We start from the raw sequence: 24,246 nt of genomic DNA on the forward strand, positions 1-24,246 counted from the left end.
CCTGAATGTAGAGGTGTTAGACAAGGCACAGGTCTGCCTTCAAAGGTAGATGTGTACCTAAGATAAGGGTTGAACTATAAACACAATTTCACTTTAAAATGTTGTTATACAGTGGCGCCTGGGTGGCTCAGTTGGTTGAGCGTCTAACTCTTAATCTCAGCTCGGGTCACAATCTCAGTGTTCGTGGGGTGGAGCCCCGCATCGGGCTGTGTGCTGATGGCGTGGAGTCTACTTGGCATTCTCTCCCTCCCCCTCATTTTCTGCCCCTCCCCCACTTGCACATACACTTTCTGCCTTTCAAAATAAATAAACAAAGAAATACATTTAAAAAATTTTTAATGTTGTTATACATAGTTATTGGGGCACCTGGGTGGTTCAGTGGGTTGAGTGTCCCACTCTTCATTTTGGCTCAGGTCACTATCTCATGGTTCACAGGATCAAGCCCTGCATCAGGCTCTGTGCTGACAGCTCGGATCCTGCTTGGGATTCTCTCTCTCTGCCCTTCCCCCCACCTCCACCACACATGTGCTCTCTCTTTCTCTCTCTGTCTCTCCCTCTCTCTCTCTCTCTCTCTCAAAAATAAACATTTTTTTAAACTAGAAAAAAATTAAAAATAAAAATAAAATGCTGTTACACAGAGAGATTAAATTCCATAGGATTATTGGTACATTATTAAAACTCAGAAACATTAAGAATTCAACAGCGGTTTCTGTATTGGCCTGGCACCTTATATGCCATCATTATTCATACGGAAAGAGCTGTCCCACATTCCAGACAGTCCACTTACAAATTAACTTTCCTGGCTCATTACAAACTGACTAGTTATCATAAACTGCTGGCTCCTTCCCTGAAATCCAACACTAGACACACCATAGGAAGAAGCTAGAGGGAGACTGACAGATTTGCAAAGTGAACATAAAAAGTGTGAGAAATAAAATGGAGGAAGCGGAGTCTCAGTCCGGAGAAGGAGCTGTGGATGGGCTCATGAGGGGAACAGAAGGGGACCAGTCACCACAGAAGGGGAGGAGGAGGCAGAGTGTTTGTGTAGATCTCGCCCTAATATTTCCCTGAGCTCCCACTGCCCACGTTGTACCTATCATCACTGCCATGCAGGAACACAGGAGCCAGCCCGGTGCTGCCAGAGGTGAGGAATCCTCAAGGTAGCACAAGAAGGCTGGGTGGCAAACAGAGAGACCACAGGCCAGGCAGGAGACTGGCTAGCTGCCTCCCCTCGGGGTGAGGACAGAAGTGTGCACAGACAAGAGGTTCTTCTGGGGCAAGCAGAATGTGGCTGGGCCCAGAGGCTCGCTGACCTGATACACAAACAACTGCTTATGGTCATTGTTTGATCTTTCACCTTTCTTTGAACAAGTATGAACAGCTACACGGTGACTTCAGCTGACCCTTGTATAAAAAGATCATCCCTCAAGAATGTTCACATAGAGGGGCGCCTGGGTGGCTCGGTCAGCTGAGCGTCCAACTTTGGCTCAGGTCATGATCTCCAGTTCGTGAGTTCGAGCCCCACATTGGGCTTGCTGCTGTCAGTGTGGAACCTGCTTTGGATCCTCTGTCCCCCTCCGTCTCTGCCCTTTCCCCACTCCCTCTCTCTCAAAAATTAACATTAAAAAAAAAAAATAGAATACTCACATAGAAATTAGTCTCCACTTAAAGGAGAGCTGCTTGAGCTTGCTTTAAATTAGTTTCCATAAACACTACAGCAACTGGAATAGGAACTCAGATTTGCTGTATTTCTAGCAGGGCAAGCTTTGGAGTCAGATAGCCTGGCTTAGAATCTTGGATCTGCCACTTAGAGCTTTTGACAATTTGTTTACTCTCTCTGAGCTTCAGATTCTTCAGCCTTAAGGACAAAGAATAAAGTATATTAGGTATTTAATGATAGATAACAATTGTAACTAATGTATGTAATGTAAAAACACCTTTGCGTCAAGAAACAGAAAGGAAACCCTTCTAAAGCCCTATTTAAGATTAGATTCTACTTGATAAATGAAAAAAGTGACTTCACTCTATGTATAGAGAAAAAACATGTTCAGTAAGGCACTAAGTTATAAAAAGGGAGCAAGAAGATTATAGGAATCCAATTCTATGACATAGAATAACAGAATTTCAGAACAAGAAGAGAAATTCCAGGCCCTTGGCTCTCAAATATGTTTAAAAGAGCTCGGGAAATCAATGTTCTTGGCTGAGTACCATTAGATATTTATACATTTGTTACAGAATAACAATAGCTAACATTTGTAACATACTTACTATGTGCTAGGCATGTTCTAAGCAACTTAATATGCATTAATTCATTTAATCCTCACAATAATCATGAAGTAGGTATGTTGTTATCTCCACCTTACGGGTGAAGGACTGAGAAAGACGTTAAATGCTTTGTCCAGGCAACTGAGCTAGTAAGAGCTAGTGAGAGTAAGTAGGAGAGCTCAATATGAGCTTGAGCGATCCTGCTGCCAAGCTCATGTGTTTGGCCACTATTCTACACTGTTTCTCATCCTATAAACTAAGAACACTTCACCTGTGTTATGATTCCAGCACAAATAACTCCATTACATAAACTACATAAAAATCACATCTGACCTCACTTTATAATGTTTTCAAAAATGATCAAATAGGACTCTTGATTTTGGTTCAGGTCATAATCCCAGGGTCATGGGATGGAGCCCCATGTCCGGCTCTGCACTGGGCATGGAGCCTGCTTAAGATGCTCCCTCTCCCCCTCCCTCTCCCCCTCCCCCTCCTCAAAGAAAGAAAGAAAGAAAGAAAGAAAGAAAGAAAGAAAGACCTATCAATTAAGCAGGACTAGGGTTCCAAGTTTTCCCCGATTTTTTTTTCTTTTTGCCACTTTTTTGTGACCTCCTAGTGCTGGCTAAGACAACTGACAGAAACAGCAACAAAGGGTTAATGAGATTTCATGTGGTAAAAACTCAAAACTAAGAAAATTGTACCCTTTATTTTTATTTAAAAGAAAGAACACCTTGGTACAGCTGTAGAGCACTAGTGTTGGGCCAGAAGGCGCGGGGTGTCGGGGAGTAGTTTGAGAACCACCCATCTGGAGCAACTTCTATTTTGTAGATGACAAACTGAAAAACCAGAGATTAGGTGCATCACTTCAAGTCACACAGCAAATAAAGAGCGCAAAAAGCAGAGCCTGTGACTTGTAGGGTTCTCACCCCTCCACCCCTCCACCCCTCCACCCCACTGCCCCCACTGGACTGAATGTGGAAAAGATTTAGAAGATGCTTTAGGCAGAGATTTCTTTCACTGCCTAAAACATCTTTTTTTTGTTTTTCTTTTTTTTTTTTTTTTTTTTAAGCTTATTGTCCTTGACTCCCCAGTTAGAGAAACCTTCCTAGTAAAGATGAGTAGAAGACAAAAAGCAACTTAGACATGGATTACACTCCAAACGGTGATAATTTAAATTGATGGACAATGCTTTGTGTATTTCCTTTAAAGTTATGTTACGTACTATATTTTGATTCCCTGGATAATAAAAAAGTTCACTTACTAATAATTTAATTGAAATAACATAAATTTAGCTGAAATAAAAATTTAAGGAACCATCTGTTATGTTATGATGTCAGATGTCAGTGATTAAACAAAGCTAGAAAACAAAACTAAATGTATTAAGGAAAATCAGTTACCTCTTTAGAAAATAAGTTTGTCAAAATACTTTTCACCTTTATAATTAAGATTAAATGATTTTTTTAAATCATGGTACTTGAAAAAAATACAGGTTCAAATAGTGTAAGATAAAAGTTGTAAAGACTCCTGTAAAGATACAAGATGATGAAAACGGACTCTGACTGCCTCTGTTCTGACCTTAAACTTTCCAGTTGGGTTCTTTTTTGTAGAGGATGGAAGGCTCTGAGAGCATAACCTTCCCTGATGGGAACCGAACCTGCCCCCTCGAGAAGTAAGGACTGCCCTGGGCCAGCAAGACACAAGACTCAGTGTGACTGACCCCAAGACAATGACTGACCTGACCTTTCCTGCCCACCTGCACATGCCCACCCAGCTTTGCCCCACATTTTCCTTATATAAACCTGCAACTATTTTTGGCACTTTGGAGACAGTCTTTGAGACGCTGGACTATCTTCCCAGTGTTGGCCTCACTGAAATAAATTCCTTTCTTGTTTCCCCACCACTGTTCTCTCTGCCTTTGGATTCTAACAGCTGTGAGCAGCGTGCCCTGTTTGGGACCCCCGGCCAGGTGCTCTTGCGCCCTGCGCCCTTGCTACAATGAGACTTCTGGATATGGCACCTGTAAACATTTAGAGCTTGGTGGGACAAGCATTGTTTACATTTAACTTGACCATGAACTACAAAACCCCTCTGCCCGTGAGCTAGGGAACGGCATTCAGTGTGGCAAAGTGGGTCAGGCCCATAAGCTGGAGCCACAGTCCTGGGTTCGAATCCTGGCTCCACCCCTCACCAACGGTTGGCCTTGCACAAATTACCTAACCTCTCTGTGGCTCAATGTCATCGTATATAACACAGAAACAAGAACAGGATCTATTTCGTAGAGGTGTAAAGAGGACTAAGGGCGCTAATATCTGCAAAGTGCGTAGAACACTAGAATATAGTCAGCACTTTAGGTGTTAAATGAAAGAGGTAATAATTAGGGTCAATTCTGAGCCACAAATTAAAAATGGTAGAGCAAGAAGAAATTAACTGGGGGAAAGAGAGAAGGGAGTAAGTAAGGCAAAAAAAGAAGAAAAGAGAGGAAAGCAACAAGGAAACAGAAGGAGATACGAGTATTCCAGAAGACAGCGATAAGACTGGGAGGAAAGGAGGCAGGAAAACACAGGAATAAACAGAGTCAGGGTGGAGAGAAATCTAAGAAAGGAATAACTAACGAGCAAAATAGGCAGGGGTGACGGGGGATGGGCAGGAGAAGGGAAAGAAAAGCCAAAGACAAAAAGTGAATCTGATTGTTCTGTGCTAACTGGGTAAGAACTAGAAGGGAAAGCCGAACATGAGATTATTCCCATGCTAGAGATTTCCTAAGGTAAAAGACGCCCAACAGTTACAGTCAGGTTTGGGGGAGGAGACACCTGTTAGGCTCCCACCATTCTCAGACTACTAAGTACAGTGACCTTTTGGGAACAAAGGGGACCCTGGTAAAGTGCCCAGAACACTGCTCTTAAAAACGTCCTAGGTGCCATCAACAAATGAAAAGAGAAACACAACGTGGTTTATACATATAATGAAATATTACTCAGCTTTAAAAAGGAAGGAAATTCTGACAGATGCTACAAGGTGGATGAACCTTAAAAACATTATGCCAAGGGGGCACCTGGCTGGTACAGTAGGAGGAGCATGTGACTCTTGATCTCGGTTTGTTCAGGGTCATGAGTTCAAGCCCCATGTTGGGTGTAGAGATGACTTAAATAAAAACTTAAAAAAAATTTTTTTTTTCAAAGCCATTATGCTAAGTGAAATAAGCCAGGCACAAAAGGACACATATGGTAGGACGCCACTTAGGCAAGGTACCTGGAATAGTCAAATGCATCGGGACAGAAAGTAGAAGAGAGGTTACCAGGTCCTGGGCAGGTTACTGTTTAATGGGTAAAGTATCTGTGTGGGGTGATGAAAAAGTTCTGAAAATGAGTAACGATGATGGTGGTTCAACACTGTGAATGTACTTAACCTCCACCGAACTGTACGCTGAAAAATGGTTAAACGGCAGATTTTATTTTATGTATACTTTACCACAAAAACAAATTAAGATAAAAATATACCATATGGCTGCAGTAGTAATAATGGTCAACCATCTCCACCATGCCGGACATGGGATTCTACTGGTCCCTTTTACATCAGGACCATGAAGAAACACCATGGTCACTCGGGGCCCCTAATCGATTCTCCCATCCAAGATGAACCCTGCCCTCCAATGGCCTCCGTCCAGCCAGATTGAACCTGCACTCCTGAGGTCACCACTGCAATCACTCCCAGCTCAGGTCAAAGGGGCTGACTTCCAATACACCTGTCTCTGGAATTCCTGACAGCCAATTAGCTGTTCTTTTCTTCTAGCAGGATAGTTGCCATAAAAAGCACCCCCTAAGTGTCTGGCACACAGTAGGTGAACAATAAATAGAAGTGACTGCTCTTATTGCCAACATCCTGTCCAACCTTAGTCTCATTCTTCCCACTTCTTTGGTACAAATACCTCCCTGACAAGAGAGACCTCTGAGACTTTCATTTTAGGGGGAGCAGGGTGGGTGGGTGAGAGGGTACAAAGGAAGCCAAGTTCAGTTCACTTTCCTATTAAAGGCCCAGTCAGTTCAGGCTGCCCTGTGGACCTATTTCAACTGCTCCTTTTTTCCCTCACATCCTGGTTTCCTAGCCCACAAACTCCCTGACTCTGGTTCTAGATTTATTTCTTGGATCTCAGCCCCCCGTCCTGATTTATCTTGGGTTTTACACCATGTTTTTTAATGCAAAGTTTGGGAAACTCCCTATCCCACCAGCCACGGGAGCGGCTACTGTTAACCATAGCCCTCTGGTCCTGGCACTGTGCCCGGGGCATGGCCCGGGGGCGCAGCGTGCACAGGGCCAACCCTGGGGACAGGATATGTGGATAGCTAACATGTATTGAGTGCCTTCCATGCCATAGTCACTAGTCTAAGCAATGACCACTTATCAATTTGTGAATCAATTTAATAGCACAACAACCCAATGAAGTGGTTTAAAACCCATACCTTCATCATTCAGAAAACAACAGTACAGAGTCATAAACGAGCACTCTGAACAGCTGCTAACCACTCCATGACTGAGGTGTAGTATTAAATTCGAAAGCTATACAATTAGGCCAAGTGGAGTGAAAATAAAGGGCTTCTGTTATGTTCACTCACTTAGAATGGCAAGTAGAGATTTTACATTTAACTGATTTCTGGGAGAGATCATTTCGGAACTCAGAAGAAAAGCAAAAAGTACTGGACTCCATTCTAAAGGAGGAACAGGAACTGGTAGCGCAAGTAGCGATGGGCAAATCCCAAAATTATACAAATTTCAGCACAAATTCTCCAATCTTGCTGAGAAGGGGAAGTCTAAACAAGCTGTCACGTGAGTGTCGCAATTTTAAAAATTCACAACAAATTGGGAACATTGAGAAAAACTAGAAATGAGACGTTTAAAAGAACAATACTAGAACCTCGTCCAGCAAGGTTCCAAGCGCCCCGACAGACGCTGTTGATTTGCTCTTGACCTCAACCCTGGGAAGAGACTAAGGCCACACTGTGTGCCATTTCACAGAGCGGGAAATGACTGCAAGGAGAGGTGGCATAATTTGCCCAGCCGTGGGTCTGGTCAGCCTGAGCCCCCTCTGTTTGCCAGGGCTCAGCCCCACCCTACTGTGCCCCTCTGCCCCAGCTAAAGGGCTATTGCAAACCCATGCTTGAGGGCAGAGTCACAGGACTAAAATATTATTTTTAATTCCACAATGAAGTAAAATAAACACAATGTTAATTAGGGAAAATATGCCTACGGAACTAAGGGTTTCTGAGAAAGTAAATAATCAGGGAAGCCAGTTAGGTGCGAGCAGGGGGAAAAATAATGAGGGAAACTCGGCTCTCATAAAAGCTTTCACCAAACTTAAAATGTAATAACAACAAGCCTCTGACTAGGTTCCAAGTGTAAAAAGTGTTTCTAAGTAAGCTGTTATGCATTTGGAATATTTCCATATCACCAGAGAGGTCTGAGGGTAAAGATAAAAAATCAACCAGTGGTAACAGTGGGGTCCTCCAGGTATTTTTACTGACACCGTTCACATTTAATATTTGTTATAAGTGTTAACAGTGAAGCAAATAATGAAAAGTTCAAGATTGCAGAAAAACTCCTCCAGATAAAATCTTAGTTTATTCATTTATCTTTTTTTCAAGTTGGCTCCAGATCCGATATGGGGCTTGAACTCACCGTCCTGAGATGAAGAGTCACACGTTCTACCAACTGAGCCAGCCAGGTGCCCCTCCAGGTAAAATTTATGCCATTGGAAAAAAAACTCCAGAAAAAACTTCCGAAATTGGGTAAATGAGCAATGATGGCAGACAAATTTCAGAATAAGCTGCACTTTTAATATTACAAGCCTGATGTGTTACAGTCTAAAAACCATGGCAGAATATATCCTAAAGAAACTTTCCTGATTCGTTTCTGGCCGTCATCAAGAACAACACTGTGTAACCAGAAGAGAACTGAACTAAGGTTTAAAAGTAATAATAATAATAATAAAGATTAAAAACACAGGATAACAAAAACAAGCAAGGAATGAAGTGTATCAAGCAGTATGAAGCAGAACTGAAATGGTAACCTTGGCCTTCTTTTCCCACTCCATTTATCTGTCCCTTTGCCCTTCTACTTCCCATGCAGAAATCTTCCCACCAGGCAATGAGTCCTCCTCCTTCCTCAAAGAAAAGAAAAACCTTGGCTAAGAGTCTTATTGGGGGTCTTAGCCCACAAGTCCACATTAAAATCCTTGAGGGTTCAAAAGGAACCACCACTCAGTGTGAGTTCTAAAGAATGCTAAACCTTGATGTCTGCCTTTTCCTTTTTACAAAGAATAGCTAGTTGGCTGGTAAAACCTGAAAGCAATTTCAAAGAGAGTCTATCAGGAGTCCTCTATTCTCCTCTCACAAGATTTTAGGAGGGAACCTCAAAGCAGCAGAGTGTATCACAGGCCTACAGAAAAGAGCACAAATCATTAGCGTCCAACTTGAGGGATGTTCACACAGTTAAGGTGGTGGAGCAAGGAACAGAACACCACCACCGCCTGAAAGCCTCATGGTGCCCTCTCCCACAGGTAGCTACCACCTTCCTCCATGATCCACCCATCCCGTGGCAGGCTGCGGGAGGACAGGGCACTGAGTCCCAGGGAGCTGACCCCTGGCTGTTCTGCAGTCTATGAAACTAGAAGATTGGGTCTGCTCCTAGCTTTGACCTTCTGGGAGTTGCAGCAGAGACTTTGAGGTGTTACCTAGGGAGGTTTATCCTTGCTGGGCCCTGAGTTCCAGTTTCTATCACCCCAGCAATGTGAGACTACCAAAATCCGTGCTCTTCTGTTCTGTTGCTTTTGTGCTTGTTAGCCCCTTGACCAGCAGAGCTTAGCAGTGAATACCTTCAGAGGAAAACCAGTGCTAGTCTCAGGCTCACCTCTCTGTGTGTTCCTTGCCTCTGAAATGTTGGCCCTCCTGTTATGACTGCCTTCAACTAGGATCTTTATCTCTCCAGTCCCAAGAGACTGCCTAAATCTCTTTGGATTCTCTGCCTCTCAGACTTCTCAGCAAGCCCCTTCCAACCAGCTTCTTAGACTCCTGATACATCCCAAGAACTAAAAAATGGTCCAAGAGGAAAAGCAGGTGCAGAAAGCCTAGGCTCATTTTCATAAACATCCCCTCTGCCCAGGATCTGATCCCTCTAAGGCCTGGCTGGCTGCCTCCCTCAGTAGGAAAGTGAGGGCAATCCCAAAGATATGAGACTGTGGAAAACATTTCCTCTTCTATCTGATGACTGTGTTTACCAAAAATGGAAGAACTGGGGTGCCTGGATGGCTCAGTTGGTTAAGTGTCTGACTCTTGATTTCAGCTCAGGTCATGATCTCATGGTACATGAGATCAAGCCCCATTTGTGGGAGCTGCACTGTCAGCCCTCAGTCTGTTTGGGATTCTCTTTCTCTCCCCCTCTCTCTGCCCCTCCTGCGCTTGCACTGGTGCACGGGTGCACACAGGCGCTAAATAAACAAACAAACAAACAAACAAACAAACGTTGAAAATAAATAAGGGGTGCCTGAGTGGCTCAGTCCATTGAGCATCTGTCCTCAGCTCAGGTCATGATCTCACAGTTCGTGGGTTTGAGCCCCACATTGGACTCTGTTGACAGCTCAGAGCCTGAAGTCTGCTTCGGATTCTGTGTCTCCTGCGTCTCTCTGCCCTTTCCCTGTTCATGCTCTCTCTCTCTCTCTCTCTCTCTCTCTCTCTCTCTCTCTCTCTCACACACACACACACACACACACACACACACACACACACACACAAACATTAAAAAAAATTTTTTAATAAAATAAAATCTTAAAAAAAAAAAAACCTGAAACAGGGTGCCTAGGTGGCTCAGTTGGTTAAGCATCCGACTCTTGGTTTTGACTCAGGTCATGATCTCACAGTTCATGGGTTTGAGCCCCATGTCAGGCTCTGCACTGACAGCACAGAGCCTGCTTGGGATTCTCTGTCTCTGTCTGTCTGTCTCTCTCTCTCTCTCTGCCCTTCCCCTGCTTGCACTCTCTCTCTCTCTCTTTCAAAATAAATAAATAAACTTAGAAAAAAAAACTGGAATTATTTGTAGCCACCAGTAAGGAAAGTACTGTAGTATGGCATGTCTGATAGGACCAGGTGCAAAGTGCTCTGCTAAGTCAAAGAAGCTACTCACAAAGGACCAAATACTGAATGATTTCACTTGTAGGAAATATGCAGCATGGGCAAATGAATAGAGGTAGGCAGCAGAATGAACATGGCTGAGAGGTATGGAATTTCTTTTGGAGGTAATGAAAATATTCCAAAACTGACTGTGGTGACACTTGCAAACCTCTATGAATATACTAAATCCTCTGAACTGTATGCTTTAAATGAGTGAATTGTATAGTATATGAATGATACCTCAATAAACTCATTTTTAAAAAAGAAAAAGAAAGATGAGCATTTAAATCAGTGCAGACCTTCTAGGAAGCAATTTGGCAATAAACATCAAGAACTTTGACATATGTATACATACATAATATTTACGTTATTATGTAATTGTTATATATTATATATTACTGTATATATATATATAAACAGGTTAAGAAAGTTCCAGACTTGAGAGGAATTGAGGGCATGCTCAGGGCGTACTAACTGAGAGAGAAAAGTCTGGAACAGGATGAGCCTGTAAAAGAGTTACAATTCCCAAAGTTCACGAACTGGTTTTATCAGAATCACCTAGGGAGCTAGGCAAAGAAACAAATTCCAGAGCCTTACTCCTGAGAATTTTTTTTAAGTAAGTTCTAAACCCCACATGGGGCTTGAACTCATGATGTTGAGATCAAGGGTCACATACTCTACCAACTGAGCCAGCCCTGCACTCACTTCCTTGAGAATTTTGATTCATTCCATTGCAGACATAGGCGGGAACCACAGGAATTTTAGTTTTTCAACATCCCCAGGAGGTGTTCCCTTCGGCAGCACACATACGAAAGCTGGAACGACGTTCAGATTAGCAGGGCCCCTACACCAGGATAGCACACAGATTCGTGGTGTTCCATATTTTTAAAAACTAAATAGGGGCACCTGGGTGGCTCAGTCAGTTAACCATCCGACTTTGGATCTGGTCATGATCTCACGGCTCATGGGTTCGAGCCCCTCGTGGGCTCTGTGCTGATGCCCAGAACCTGGATCCTGCTTCGGGGTTGTCTGTCTCCCTCTCTTCTCTGCCCCTCCCCCGCTCCTGCTCTGTCTCTCTCTCAAAAATAAATCAACACTAAAAAAAAAAAAAAAACTAAATAAGTAAATGTCCCCAAGTGATTCTGATGTCAGCCAAATCTGGCCAACCCATGGACAAATGAGGAAAGAAAAATCTTTTATCACAGCAGTAACACTTTTTGAAAATCATTCTAGAATACGAGAGACTGATTATAATTAGGCCAAGACCTGCCTTTAATATGCAAGGAAGGATCAGAGCTCTGAATTCTTACTGGGGCTTAGTGACATTAATAGACATTCATACACAAACTTTCAGTGCCATAAGTCGTCACCTAAAAAAAAAAAACAAAGTAAAACGCTTTATTACTAAACAAAAACTTAGCAAGAATCCCGACACCTTTCAAAATACACAACTTACCAGCCTCTCTAAAATGTTTGTGGAATTTATGTCAGAATTCTGAAATGGCTGAGGCAATTGTTAATTTAGGTGGTCTTCCTTGCCAACCACCTTGCTCTGATGGGTATTTGATCTTCCAGCTTCCCTTCGCCACTTGCTAACAAGCAAATCTGTTCTGTCTACTTAATGAGTAACATTTGAAAAGAGCTTCCAAAGTAAATATGGATGTATGAGGAACATTTGAAGACTCAACGATGGACACGAATGGATACAAATGACTCATCAAGTAATACTGAGCACCCATGTTTTTCAACTTCAGATAATAGATTTACATAGCTGCAAGCATTTTACCCCAGCTCCCTTTTCAAACAGTAGCATTGCTTCACCAGACAACTAGCAGGGGTACAAATACTTGCTGTGGCCTTGGCACACCTAGACACAGAAAGCTATCTGGCCCAAATATCTCAAGCTCTTCTGTTGAATTAGCAATTGCAGTAACTAAGTAGGAGACTGCAGATGGGTGTTCTGAAGCTCTAAAAGCCTTTCTTACAGATGGTTCTCCATCGTCACGATGACTCAACCATCACAATCCCAAATTGTTAGGATAAATTACTGGATAATGTAAAGAAGCATAATCTTAAGTACTAAGCTGTTTCTCTCTCTTTTTTTTTTTTTTTAATGTTTACTTATTTCAGAGAGAGCAAAAGAGGGCAGGGGCAGAGCTAAGCTGTCTCTTTAAATTCAAGTGGTTTAAGTTGTTTTAACTAAAAAAAAAGAATTTCCTATTAAAATTGGTTGCAGGAAATTATTCTGGAACACAATTTTCCTTAATTAACATTATGTGTTTAATACAAGAGAAAACAGCGTGACTACCTGTTCAGGCTACTTCAACTCCTGAAATATACACAGCACCATGGCGGGACCATGGCGCTGACCCAGGACAAAAAGCAAATTGATACTAGTTTGAAGTAATTCCCTTTATATCCAATTCACTCCCCCACAACAGGTTAATGTGGGTCTCACCTGCTGTTCCTTTTCAAATTTTCATTCCTCAACCTCAGTCCCTTGTTTGCAAATTTAAAAATAAAACACAGAATGGTCAAAAACAAGCATTTGATTAACAAGACGGATGACAAGGGGAAGCAGTTATTGTCTCCATAAAAACTCTATCTTACTGGCATATGAGTAAGACTTGTAATCAAAATTCAACCTTCTTCAAATTTCAACTTCCTCCATCTTTAACTATAGGAGGCCAGCATGGTCTAGTATTCACAATTGTCTTCTATAAGCCAGGATCTATCTATCTTCCTCCCTCCCTCCCTTCCTTCATGTCTTTCTCTCTTTCTCTCTTTCTCTCTTTCCTTCCTCCCTCCCTCCCTCCCTTCTTTCTTTCTCTCTCTGTCTACCTTTCTCTCTCTTTCTCTCTATCCCTCCCTTCCATTCTTCCTTTCTTCTTCAAGCCAGGACATTTCTTAAAGTACAGAGCAAGGTGAAAATATTGAATATGAAGACAAGTAAAAAGTTACAATATAGTACAACAGTATTGAGCATATTATAAATGTTAATAACTATTAAAGTTATGATCACCCCAGGTTAAGTATTAGATCATGAAGGTATATCCAGAAAAGTTTTACTTCCAATTAAAAGACATTTTGATATGTTTTCATTATTAAACAATTGATTTGGGAATAAATATCTCTTAACTATAAGCAAGGGTTCTCTCAGCTGATATGTTTCACAAGAAAATATGTATATTTCAAACAAAAAAGAAAATGTGTATATTTCAAATTAAAACTGATAGAATTTTAAAACTACATGATTAGCATTTTCTTCCATAAAGAGAAACAAAATAGTGGCATTGCATTCCTGTTTAGAAATCTCAGCCATATCTACTCTACAAACACTTTCATTCTACAAACCATTTCATTCAGATGTAGACTAAAACATGTTGGATTCATTTGCAAATTCAGTGAAGTAGGTAACGGAAACCACAAAATTAGAATCCCCTAATGGATGCAGTTTTTTATTTTAAAATTCAGCATAATCATAGTCCATCTTAATGAAAATGTATACTGTGGAAATCCAATGTTAGTAAGTAAACACCAAGAGAATAGTAATAATTATAGCTATTACCATTTACTGAGCATCTATCACATGCCAGGCATTGTGAGATGGCCTTTTTAAAAAAAATACTCAAGGGGCACCTGGGTGGCTCAGTCGGTTGAGCGTCCAACTTCAGCTCAGGTCATGATCTCACGGTTCGTGGATTGAGCCCCGCGTCGGGCTCTGTGCTGACAGGTCAAAGCCTGGAGCCTGTTTCAGATTCTGTGTCCCCCTCTCTCTCTGCCCCTCCCCCACTTGCACTCTGTCTCCCTCTGTCTCAAAAATAAATAAACATTAAAAAAATAATAATTAAAAAAAATAAAAAATATTCAATTGGGGCTCCTGGGTGGCTCAATCTGTTAAGCTTCTGACGTTGGCTCAGGTCATGATCTCACTGCTCACGAGTTCAAGCCCTGCATCAGGCTCTCTGCTGTCAGCACAGACCTTGCTTCAGATCCCCTGTTCTCCTCTCTTTCTCTGCGCCCCCCCCACCCCCCGCCATGCTCAGGCTCTCTCTCTCAAAAATAAATAATAAACATTTTAAATAAAATTAAAAATTTAAAAATACTCAATTTCGGGGCACCTGGGTGGCTCTGTCGGTTGGGCGACCAACTTGGCTCAGGTCATGATCTCACGGCTCATGAGTTCGAGCCCTGAATCAGGCTCTGTGTAGACAGCTCGGATCCTGGAGCCTGTTTCAGATTCTGTGTCTCCCTCTCTCTCTGCCCCTTCCCCACTCATGCTCTCTCTCAAAAATAAATAAACATTTTAAAAAATTTAAAAATACTCAATTTCAATCTTCATAACAACCAAAAATTTGTACTTGTCCAAGGTCATAACGCTGGTAAGTGGGATTTGAACCCAGATCCCTTTGACTCCAGAGCTTGATCATTTCCTTCTCTGCTGCGCAGCGTCCTCCTAGGCAAAGCTGCCAGAACCCACGCTTGGGTTGGACCTGCTGCTGTCGCCTTGGCCTCCCACCAGATGATGCAATCACTAGGCTAGGCTTGATCTCAAAGGAACCCAAAGAGGTTATAACTTACCAAACCCACAAAGAGGTTTAAATGGGCCAGAGAGTGGAGGTAACTACAAAGCTATAAAAATTATAAAAATTCAAACAACAATTTTTAGAAACACAATATTTATTAAATGCCAATTTTGTGCCCAGCATTATTTTAGGAACTAAACAACAGATTGGATGGAAGATTGTATTAAAATATTCGGCAGAAAGGGAAAATATAAATAACATTAATTCACAGTTGTACCAAAACAAAAGCTACCTGTGTGTACAGAACAGAAAATAGCAGCCCTCATATACTCAGTGTTAACTGAGTCAGCTCATATCAGGAAAATTAATTAGGACCTAAACACCTACTGGTTGTAGGTCCTTATAGTTATCAATGTATGAAGTACTTACAATGCAGAATAATTTCATTCATCAACTTCAAGACAGGATGAATAAATAAGTAAGAGACTGAAATCTTGTTAATATACACACTGTTGTCTGGGAATGAGAACCCACACACCTTGCTCCCGGCCTTAGCTCCCACCACTCTTAAATCATTCGCTAAAATTGCCTCCTTTTTTTCCATTTGTAAAGTAGTTACAATATGGTTCTGTCAATGTCACACATTAAGGATGAAACATAAACAAATTCCTTACAAAACAACTAAAATGGTTGGTCAAAAACACAAAGCAACATTTACTCAAAGGTGTTCCACCATCAGAAGGACATGAGACTAAGGCTGCCTACAATCATGGTTTGTAGCAAGACTGAAAATAACCCCCAACAGATTGGCCTCAAAATCTTCAAGCAACGCTAAGAAAATGGTAGAGATTTGCACACAAAAATAAGAATTTTGAGGAAAATGGGGTGCCTGGGTAGCTCAATTGGTTAAGCATCCGACTCTTGATTTTGGCTCAGGTCATGATCTTACACTTGGTGAGATCGAACCCCACATCCAGCTCTGCACTGACAGCACAGAACCTGCTTGGCATTCTCTTTCTGCCCTCCCCCACTCATGCTCACACACTCTCTCCCTCTCTCTCAAAAACAAATAAGCTTAAAAAAAATAATTTTGAAGGGAAGAAAACTTCAGAAATCACTTTGAATACCTTAATTACACTCACTACTTTATTCCTCCAAACATTTAGAATCCAGTAAGTAAAAGGCATTCTTGTACCACATTCTATATGACCAGGGAGGCAAAAAAGTATCCATCACTTCTAGGAATTTATAACATGTTTAGGAAACAAGACATAAGCACAAATAATTGCTACGTGATACAGATTAATTACTCAATAAATGGTACTATTAATTACAAAGCAGTACAAAAATCCTGTAGGACAGAGACAAAAGGATCACTTCCAAGTAACATGGTCAAATAGGTCCTCAGTGAACAAAGACTATGTGCTTTCGACTTGCTCTAGCATAGAGGTTGGCAAACTACAGCCCAAGTGTGGCTCGACACCTATTTTTGGATATAACCTGTGTGCTAAGAATGGTTTCTACATTTTAAAATAGTTGCAAAGACTTAGAAAAAAAAGAGTATTTCATCATACATGAAAGTTATATTACATTACATTTCAGGGCCCATAAATAAAGTTTCATTGGAATACAGCCATGCTTTCACACGACAGAGGTGAAGGAATAGTTGTAACAGGGACCATATGGCCCACAAAACCACAAATATTTAGTCCCTGGTTCTTTACCAAAAAAACAAAAAAAATTACCAACCAACTGCTCTAGAAGGATGGATTGGAATTTGGTAGGCAGAACTGGAGGAGGAGGCTGGGTTGGGGGCAGGGGAGTGGGTATGTACAAGGAGAAGACAAACATTCCATTTGAGAAATGAAGGAGTGAAAACATGAAGGAAATCTCCAGAATACTGCAGGACAGTGGGAAGACCAGTTTGGCTGAAGCAGAGGGTCCAAAATCGGCAAACAGATACTGACCCACTGATCACTATTTGCTTTGTTATTGAGCTATTTATACTACCGTACTAATTAATGACAAGCATCCTCACACTGAGACTATGAGAGGGATACTATTATTAGCCCCATTAACAATTAAGAAACTAGTCAAGACACCTGGGTAGCTCAGTTGGTTGAGCATCTGACTTCAGCTCAGATGATGATCTCACCACTTTTGAGTTCGAGCCCCGTGTCCAGCTCTGGGCTGACAGCTCAGAGTCTGGATACTGCTTCAGATTCTGTCTCTCTCTCCCTCTCTCTCTCTCTCTCTCTCTCTCTCTCTCTCTCTGTGCCCCTCCCTGGCTTGCACTCTCTCTCTCTCTCAAATATAAATAAGCATTTTAAAAAATTAACAAATAGTAATTAAGAAACTAGCCAAATGATTTGATAAACTAAGTTTACAGATATTACGTAATGGACCCAAGATGAGTCAAGTGAATCTAGTCTATAAATCTAGGTTCTTTTCCCCGCAGAGCCCATGCTGTTCAATGCTACACCATATCAAACCTCCATACAGGGTAGTAAAAGGAAATATTTCTACAAAAGTAAGTTGTCGCAAAACTCTCAATGTTTTCAATTATAGGTGTAAAAGGGATATGATTTTATCTGTAGGCTATGACTCTTTTGTGTTTAAAAGGACAGTTATCGCAGGGGCACCTGGGTGGCTCAGTTGGTTAAGCATCCAACTCTTGATCTCAGCTCAGGTCTTGATCTCGGGGTCGTGAGTTTAAGCACCATGGTGGGCTCCACGCTGGGCATGAAGCCTACTTTAAAAAAAACAAACAAAACAAAACAAAAAGACAATTGTCCCATGAGCTGGTGGTACAAAATGTTCCACAATTGAAATCAAATTATCATGGGCTTTTCCCAAGTCATAGGAGAAAAAGAACTGTGAGCTTGATTTTCTCAATTTCAAGTTTTGCCTAGAAATATTTCTGAAATCTTTGCAAAAGTGATTCATTATAAAAATCAATGAGTAAGTAGCAGACCAAGTTTGAGAAAATTCAGCTGATTATGCTTAGCTCAACTTTTTTTTAATGGATTATGTGCTCAACAGATTTCCATTTTATTATTTTAAGTTCAAATGATTAATTGAATACATTAATTCAACAGTTAACTCAATTATCTGGAGGTGGTTTTAAGATTTTCTTCAAAAGAATAATGTGTCTGAGAGAGCTATCATAAGCACTAAGAAAAAAATCAGACACATGTACACATTAGCAGTATCTATTAGATGAAACCATAGAAAGGAAAAGATAATACATTATCTTATTACTTACTCCATATTAAGTACTAAGTGTATGTAATAATACATATTAATTAATACATAGGTAATTACTTATTACAGCTTACTGCTTAGAAACACTCCCACCCCTATCAAACTAAGTCTAAAGCTGCACAGTTCAATAGAAATATCATATAAGCCATACATGCAAGCCACATATAATTTTAAATCTAAGTAGCTACATCTTTTAAAAGTTGAAACAGGTGAAATTAACTGCAATTATATGTTTATTTAACCTAGTATATGTAACATATTATCATTTCAACATATAATCAGTATTTTAAGAGCACCTGGCTGGCTCAGTTGGAAGAGCATGGGACTCTTGATCTCCGGGTCATGAGTTCAAGCCCCACACTGGGTATAGACACTACTTAAAAATAAATAAGTAGGGGCACCTGGGTGGCCCAGTCAGCTAAGTGTCTGACTCTTGGTTTCAGCTCAGGTCATGATCTCACGTTTGTGGGATAGAGCCCCAGGTTGGGCTCCATGCTTACAGCATGGAGCCTGTGTGGTATTCTCTCTCTCCCCCTCTAGCTGCCCCTCTCCCTCTCTCCCTCTCTCTCTGTCCCCCTCTCTCTCTCAAAAATAAATAAGTAAACTTAAAGAATTCTCTAAAAAAAAGAAATTTTTAAAAATATTAAACTTTATAGTATTTTATAAATTGAATTTTTTTCATACCGAATCTCAAAATCTAGCATGTATTTCACACTTACAGCACAAGCTAAATTTCAAGTGCTCCATAGCCACATACGGCTACTGGCTACCATGTTGGACGGCACAGATCTAAGGAATAGCTCTTTTCTTTTTTGAATAAATGTATTTATTTATTTTGTTTTTTAGAGGGGTGGGTGGTACATGGTGGGGAGAGGGACAGAGGAAGAGAGGTGGGGAGAGAGAGAGAGAATCCCAAGCTGAGTGTGGAGCCTGACACTAGGCTGCATCCAACGATCCCGGGATCATGACCTGAGCTAGAATAGAGTCGGTCGTTGAATCAACTGAGCCACCCAGGTGCCCGAGGAGCAGCCCTTCTAAAGATCACAACATGGAGCACCTGGGTGGCTCAGTAGATTGAACGACTGAGTCTTGATTTTAGAGCAGGTCCCAATCTCACGGTTGGTGGGTTCAAGCCCCGCATCAGGCTCTGCACTGACAGTGTGGAGCCTCCTTGGGATTCTCGCTCTCCCTCTCCCAAAAATAAATAAACATTAAAAAAATAAATTAAATATATATATGTGTGCGTGTGTGTGTGTGTGTGTGTATAAAGATCACAGCCGGAAAGAGGCTGTGGATCACAACCAGAGAGTCAGACCCAGAAAGTGAAGGATATGGGTCAATAAAAGGAGCATGTAGCTCCAATATTCTAATGTTGAAATAAATGAGAGTTCAACTAGGAAATGAATAACAAACAATAATGGGCCATTTTAGCAGATAATGACCTTTCAGCAATGTACTGGAGGTTCTTAAAGTATTGTACAGTATTGACTTTATGATATTTGTTTCCTCTACATTGTAACTAGTCTTGCTATAATTGTGATTTGGAATTATCCATAATTTCTCCCCTCCCTCCCCATTTCCTCACCACCCCCACCAAGTAATCTCTAAACTATTTCAAAGTTATCAAAAACAAAAGATAAAAACAAACAAAAAAACTACTTCCAGGTGCTTTCCACAACCTGAACAAATTTAAAATCTACACAGGTAATGTGTAAGCCTCTGAAGGATTTGGATAAGGGAATTGGAAATAATGTTTCAGTACTAATAGTGAAGTATCAATGTCACAGAAGGTGCTGTAGGCAATAAACTGGAAAGGCACCTGTTCAGAATGTTCCACATAAATCTTGAAATAGGAATGTGGCTTTGAAAACAAAAAAAAGACAGAGGCTAGATTTAGCAGTGATTTAAGTAAATCATGTAAACGGTAAAATGCCAGGAGAGAGAGAGGAAGGCTTCAACAGAGAAGAACCAAAATAATGAAGTCAGAGCTACCCTCTCACCCTCCTCCTCCCACACAATACCCAAGGAGAATTCCAGAGGTACCATTCAGCAAAGATTTGGTGGTAGCAAACGTTTCCTTTTTCTTTTCTTTTTTTTAATGTTTTATGTATTTTTCAGAGAGAGAGAGAGAGAGAGAGAGAGTGAGCACAAATGGGGGAGGGGCAGAGAGAGAGGGGGACAGAGGATCTGAACCCAGCTCTGAGCTGACAGCAGAGAGCCTGAGGCAGGGCTGGAGCCCCAGAACTGAGCCGCATCGGACTAAGGCACCCTGGAGCCCCCATTTCCTTTTTCTTAACTCACTGGGTCTTAAGATCTAGACACCAGATCAAATTCTTATTTGCTAATCTATTGAAGTACTTATGATAAATTTAGACAATAATCAGTAAATTCTGCCTGTAAAAACACATATAAATTGCTGGACAGGGTGTGTCTCCACTCTCTGGGCAAGAGGTAGGGTCGGAGATTATGTATTTTATGTGGTAATAGGTCAAAGTACATCAGCATTCAATTTTAAAACAGACTCTCACTAAACCATTCAAACATTGCAAACAAGAGTTTCACCGTTTATCGCTTTTACCAAATCAAAGTATGTAGTTACGATGTGTTGACTAGTGCTTAAAAGGTAAAATTAAGCAAACCGAAGTGACAGCTCAGTATTTCTCAACTCTGATCAATTCTGCTTGTTATACAGAAACTCATCCCATCAGGATACGTTTGTAAAAAGTAAAAGAAATCAAACGCTGTAATTCTTGCAGTTCAGAGGATTTCATGATGCCCCTTCAAGTAATGGGGAAAACTGCAAGTGGCAAATCATCAGCGAAGTCCTCAGGGTACCAATCTACATTAAAAACAACGGAAACTAGGGGCGCCTGGGTGGCGCAGTCGGTTAAGCGTCCGACTTCAGCCAGGTCACGATCTCGCGGTCCGTGAGTTCGAGCCCCGCCTCGGGCTCTGGGCTGATGGCTCAGAGCCTGGAGCCTGTTTCCGATTCTGTGTCTCCCTCTCTCTCTGCCCCTCCCCCGTTCATGCTCTGTCTCTCTCTGTCCCAAAAATAAATAAACGTTGAAAAAAAAATTTAAAAAAAAAACAACGGAAACTAGATACAAAAACCACATATGCGATGCCAAGCTTGTAAAAATGTTTCATACACACACACAAAAGATTTGGAGCACACTAAAAATAGCAGCACGGATTATCTCTGGTAATTTTACTTTTAGTGGTTATTTTATACTGTTCCTAGGTTTTCTGCATTTTCTACAATGATCACGTATTATTGTTAAAACTAGGGAGAAAAAATTTAGACAGGTGGAATCTGAGGCCGTGCCAATCAACAGGATTATATTGGATTGACAGGCTCTCCCTTACACCACAGTAATCTAAGAAGAAAGCATTCGGGGCCCATGCCTTGTCTGTAGTAGAATCTTGATTATATTCACGCGTACAATACAGATGCACACATTAATACTTGTGCTGCAAAACAGAAAACTAAAAAATGCTTCACTTAGAAAAACAGAAAGCAGTTTAATGCTCAAGGAATAAATCAATCTTAATTGATTCCTCTTAAGGAGTCTCAAGGTGGGAAAAATGTCTTGGTCGAAAAATTTAAAATGTAGACCGACGACTAAATTGTTCGCTTTAAAACGGCTCATTTGTCAAGTTCACCTCAATTCACGAAAAAAGTAAACGTAGAAGTAACTTTCTAAATATATCAGTTCGAATCAACACTGCTTGAAACAGGGCTTTGCCCCCAACAAAGGCAATTTTGTTTTCTGAATTGGACGGCAACATAGAAGTATGGTTCCTGAGGGTGCAAACTACTGAGGTGGGGGGGAGTGGGTGTGGAGTGCGGAGAAGAGTACCCAAAACAGTGTACCTTCCTGCCTTCAAAGAGCTTACTGCAAAAGGTGGAGTGATGTCAAAGGAATGGGTCGGGCAAAGAGGCCACAGTACAGTCACGAGTGATTCTTTTGGTTTTTAATGAAGGTAAGTACTGTTGAGGATCAAGAATTTGGGGGGACAAGATTTGAACAGGCGATGGCGCAGACTTAGGCACAGGGCTGAGCTGGGTGGGACTCGTCGCACACTAAATCCTCGATGACAGCACCACCAGCAGCCCTCCTTGTGCTTAAATGTACACAAACACTGTTTGAAAATTGAAATCCAACAAGTCCTCCAAACAAGGCTAAACACGCCCGCACACAAAATTCAACAGCGCCGCGTTTTCATCTTACTTGGTAGACTACCTAACACCTGGCTGCGGACTTAGAAATGCTTAAGGAAAGCTGACGATCGGCTGGAACTACACACAACCAACCCGCTCGCAAAGGGCCTCGGGCTCACGCCTTTGCACGCAACACCGGGCGCAGGTTGACCTCGGCCTGCGCCCTACCCACCCCGGGACGCTGTTTACCGAGACTGACCCAAACGTGCCATCCCCACGCCCCTCCAAGCCCGGCCTCCCCGGGTCCCGGCGACGCCAGCTTGTAAAAGTGGGACTGGGGGGGGGGACCGGCAATCAATGGCAGGTGGGTGGCGCGGCCTCACGAGACAAAGCGGGGCGCCCCAGCCGCGGGAGCCCTCCATCACGCGGGCCGACCGCCCGCTTGGCCCCGAGGCCCGGACCGCGCCGCCACCCCCGCGCCGCCCCCCGGGTATCGGGCCGGCGGAGACCGCCCGCCGCCGCACCCCGAGCGGCCGCCGCACCCCGAGCGCCGGCCCAACCGCCGCCGCAGGAGCGCGCAGGGCGCCCAACTGCCGTCCCGGCCCAACCAACGCGGGCAGGGGAGGAGAGGTGCGCGCGGCCGGCGGAGCGTGCGAGCCATTCGGGGGTCGCAGAGGGGAGGCTGCGCGCGGGGAAGGCAGGGGCCAAGAGGCGCCGAAGCCATCGCTGAACGCAGCGCCAGGAGGGGCTCCTTTAGGGGTTTTTGCCCCTTTCCCCTTAGAAGGTGCAGATGGTTTGACCCCCCACCCCGAGTGAGGTGCCTTGTCCCAGCCCCGGCTGGACTGTACCATCGGGCGGTGCCGCCGGGATTTCTCCCCCCCACCACCACCATCAGTTTCCCCCCCCACCCGGGTCCGCGGTCGGTTGGCCCCGGCCGGGCTCTGAGACGCGGAAAGAGCTTGGCGCCATTTTGGGTGGGACTAAGCAAAGACGAAACACCCTCCCAGTCGATGGGGTACTCTGGACGCTGGCTTATCCGGTTCCCTTAATCCTTTAGGTACTTACACGACGTTGGGTGAGGGGAGCTGGAAGATCAGCGGGTCCCCGATCCTCTCTCCCTAGGGGTGATGGAAATCAAACCCCCCCCGCCACCTCCAGGTGGTTCTTCCCGCCGCAGAGTGGGAGCAGCATAAAAGGCGGGGCCTTATTAGCATAATCTGCCTGGCAACCTGATCTCGACGTCATATGATTGGTTGAACTCCGTAAACCCCATGCCCTGCTTAGAGACGAGTAATGCTGGGGCGAACTGACAGGCCCAGATTTAAGACTCATGACGAAGATCCTGAGACGCTTATTCAGGCGGCAGAGAAAGCCAAAAGGAGATTCACACAATGGCCCAATGACTGAAGGCCTCTTTATTTCGTGCTCTGCTGTTCATTTAAAACCCAATCAAAGAGCGGGTCTCAGTCAGCGCTCGCTTGCGTTTGTACTCTCAGCCAATCAGAAAGGCCGACTCTTAGGATTCAGGGTCAAGCCGGCCCTGAGGGTCCCGTGGCCGCGGAGGTGGGGAAACGTTCAACCTCGGTGGCCGGATTAGACGGGTTGGAGTGCTCTTAGGGGCCGAGCCAGCTTCCCGCACCCGAGATGCTCGGTGTGCTGAGCAGCCGCACCAGGGGATGTGGTTTACGGGTGTGCTCCTGCTTGGCGCCCTCAACACAGATTTGCACCTGAAGCCGACCTGCCTGCGGAGGCTCAGCTGTACGGATGCTACGCGCCAACTCCGAAGGCGGCGCGGGCCTCGACCGGTGGTCAAGCGCCTTCCTGGGCCTCGGGCTCCAGCCTCCCGGAGTGCAGCGCGATCCGAGCGCCGCTC

At 43.1% G+C, this 24,246-nt stretch overlaps 1 protein-coding gene across 4 annotated transcripts in view; it reads right to left on the reverse strand.

Moving 5' to 3' along the window:
• Positions 1-24,033, reverse strand: part of PRDM10 (PR/SET domain 10) — a 99,950-nt gene extending 75,917 nt beyond the window's left edge. For 2 of the 4 annotated variants that reach the window (XM_040483538.1, XM_040483536.1), the window contains exon 1: positions 23,439-24,033. The gene's annotated coding sequence lies outside the window, so the exon portion shown is untranslated. The remainder of the gene's footprint in view (positions 1-23,438) is intronic. The other 2 variants (XM_040483539.1, XM_040483540.1) reach the window with 1 other exon arrangement.
• Between the last annotated feature and the right edge of the window lie 213 nt (positions 24,034-24,246).

The sequence above is a fragment of the Herpailurus yagouaroundi genome, unplaced genomic scaffold (assembly GCF_014898765.1).
Source record: "Herpailurus yagouaroundi ecotype Mexico unplaced genomic scaffold, PumYag 161, whole genome shotgun sequence".
Taxonomy (NCBI): Eukaryota; Metazoa; Chordata; class Mammalia; order Carnivora; family Felidae; genus Herpailurus; species Herpailurus yagouaroundi.